This window comes from Athene cunicularia, assembly GCF_003259725.1.
Source record: "Athene cunicularia isolate RWA chromosome 4 unlocalized genomic scaffold, athCun1 chr4_part1, whole genome shotgun sequence".
In the NCBI taxonomy this organism is placed as follows: domain Eukaryota; kingdom Metazoa; phylum Chordata; class Aves; order Strigiformes; family Strigidae; genus Athene; species Athene cunicularia.
Genome location: NW_020799098.1, coordinates 28,336,553 through 28,339,490, shown reverse-complemented (window position 1 = coordinate 28,339,490; position 2,938 = coordinate 28,336,553). Strand labels below are relative to the sequence as shown.

At 42.4% G+C, this 2,938-nt stretch overlaps 1 protein-coding gene across 2 annotated transcripts in view; it reads right to left on the bottom strand.

Annotated features, from left to right (window-relative positions):
- The window catches only part of DCUN1D4 (defective in cullin neddylation 1 domain containing 4), a 33,124-nt gene extending 30,724 nt beyond the window's left edge, over positions 1-2,400 (bottom strand). For both annotated transcript variants that reach the window (XM_026847058.1, XM_026847059.1), the window contains exon 1: positions 2,382-2,400. The gene's annotated coding sequence lies outside the window, so the exon portion shown is untranslated. The remainder of the gene's footprint in view (positions 1-2,381) is intronic.
- Positions 2,401-2,938: the final 538 nt, after the last annotated feature.

Here is a 2,938-nt window from a genome sequence, read left to right as displayed (position 1 = left end):
GGGGGGGGCGGGACGGACACAACACGGACAGACATAAAAGCCATTCTGAGAAGGGCAAGATTAAAAGGTAAGATTAATTTTCTTAACTGCCAGATCAGATTAAGATTTCTGGAATATGAATTTTAAAATTTCCCATTGCTCAGCCTAAAATCTACAAAGAACATGACTCTTTAGAGAAACTAACCAGTTACACCTGGAGGTAACAAGCTGAGCACAATGAGCAAATACTTTATTCTGAACTAATATTAAACAATAATTTTTAGATGGTACTCTGAAAAGCAATAGAAAAATATTTTTAAATTAGAATTATACATGTTCTGGTTTGTGTGTGTGGCAGGCATTTTTGTAGCAGGGGAAGGGCCTAGAGCAGTGGGCCCCTGTGAGAAGCTTCTCCAAGTTCCCTGGCTCCAAGCTGGACCCACCTTTGCACCAAGGCTGAGCCAATTTGCTGTGCCTCTGTGATAATGTATTTAAGAAGGGGAGCCTGGGAGGAGGAGCTGGACTTGTGAGGAGGAGTTGCAAGGAGAACATCTGTGTGAACACCAAGGTCAGCAAAAGAAAAGAGGAGAAGGGGGGGAGGTGTGGCAGAGCAGAGACTTCCCTGTATCCTGTGGTGGGACAGCAGGGCCGCTCCCACCATCACCCATGGGGGGTCTACAGTGAAGCAGATACCGATTTGCAGCCTGTGGGGGCCCCATGGCCCCACAGATGACTGTGCCCAAAGAAGACCGGGACTCAGTGGGAAAAAGACCCCACTGTTGTAGTTTGGCAATAGGAGGAAACACACGGGGGGGTGACCCACACACCCATGGGAGTGACTCATGTCAGAGCTGGTTTGTGGATGACTGTCTCCTGTAAGGGGGGACCACGCTGGAACAGGGGAGGAAGGCCAGGAGTTTCTCTCCTGAGGAAGAAGAAGTGGCAGGACTGACTACACCCCCCATTCCCTGCCCCCTGTGACACTGGCAGGGAGGAGGTAGAGATACTGGGAGCAAAGCTGAGCCCGGGAAGAAGGACGGATGGGGGAAGGTGTTTACAAGATGTGATACTGCTTCTCACAGTCCTACTCTGTCTGTTAAGTGTTGTTAGTGTCTGTATTCAATTTATGTTCTTTTATTTCTTCTCCTAACAAGTCTGTCTTTTGCCTGCCACCGTAATGGTGGATCATTCTTCCCTGTCCTTATCTCAATTCCTGAGCCTTTTGCTTTACTTTCTCCTTCCCAGTGCTGGGGGGAAAGGGGGAGTGAGCAACAGCGTGGTACTCAGTTGATCTCTGAGCTCAAACCACTGAGCCTTTTGCTTTATTTTCTCCTTCTCATCGCTGTGGAGGGAAGAGTGGAGTGAGCAGCTGTGTGGTGCTCAGTTGCACCCTGAGCTCAAAACACAACAATGTATCTTAGGTATTGCCTTTGAAAGAAAACATTGCCAGGCACTTCAAAACGCATCATTCATACCAGTGTGTTTCACACATACACTGGAAATATCCTTACAATTTTAAGCTGTTACTTCAAAAATAGGTTACATAATTATGATGGACTTGGAGAGGTTACACAAATACATTTTACAGCTCTTCTACAAGCATCACACCTTAGTTCATAAAGACTGGTTTATGCATATGAATACGAAGCACCAGAGTCCAAAGTTTTCTCTCTTCTACAGGGAAAGCTTGCAGACTAGGGATATTATCCAAAACTGAAAATAGGCTTCTTTTACACTAACTGTTATAAAAGCAAATATGAGCAGCAGCCAATGAATTAGCAAGTTAAATTACAGCTCAAGACACCTTCTGCACTGGTCACAGTGTTCGCTGTATCTATACTGCAAGGAAGATACGCACTGCATCCTATGCCATTGAAAAGGCATATTTTGAAAAAAATGGTTTCGTAGGAACAGAAACAAAAAATAATACCATCTTGAAAACTAGCAAAGGGACAATGGCATAGTCAACATGACAAGCAAGTGATTCAACAGCTGCCTGCAGATGTATGCTTCAGGAATATCTTCCACCTCCAAAACTTCCACGCTAGCTTATCCAGCCTCCAAGCTGTTCCTGCCTGACCTCCTTGGTCAGCCCACCACCCCAGGAATCTTATCCGCAAAAAATATAAACAAACAAACCCTGCCAGCTCAGTGATCTGAATTAGATCACCAAGGAGATCTAACACCAGATAAACAGAGTCAGAGCAAGAAACAAGAAAAGTCCTCCCAAGTGGAAGCAAAGGAGTCTCTTGTGGCGGCAGCAGCAATACGTTAAATCAAACCAACTGTCCTTCTGAGCCCCACTGTGAGAAGAGTGATACATCCCATGAAGCTACACACTCAACATTTGGTTGTATGAGCTTTACATGAAGAAAGCAATCATGCAGGAAGCTATTTTTCACCTGAATAGAAGAGTTTCAAAGCACATGAATCGGTCTGTAAATATTTTGGGTTTTCTCCTGCAGGAAAAAGTATTAAAGTATTTTACAGCAAAGTACCACACAGTTTATTGACCTGGGATAAGAAGGAAATGGGCTTGCTTCATGAATACTGAAGAGAGATGTGCTGGAACGTTTGCTAAGACTTTAAGAGGTGTATGTTAAACAAGCGTACATATTTTGTTGATTATTTTTCAAGTAGATTTAGCTTATCTTTAGCAAAGATTGAAACAATGGAAATTCCAAATGGTATTAAATACTTTGCAATAATTCAGAATCTAACAGCTAAAGAAAAAAAATCTGAGTAAAATAATTGCAAATACAGAATCTGGAAAAGGAAAGAAATGTCAGAGCCAACCTAATACCATGGAATTCAAACTTTTGTCTGCAGTTTATCATTAATACTTAACGTTAAGTGTTAAAGTCTGGGTTAGTCAATTAGTCACAATCATATACAATTTAGAAGTAAAAAGGAAACAGTTTTAAAATAACTTTGAAAATATTATAGATTAAGGTTTACA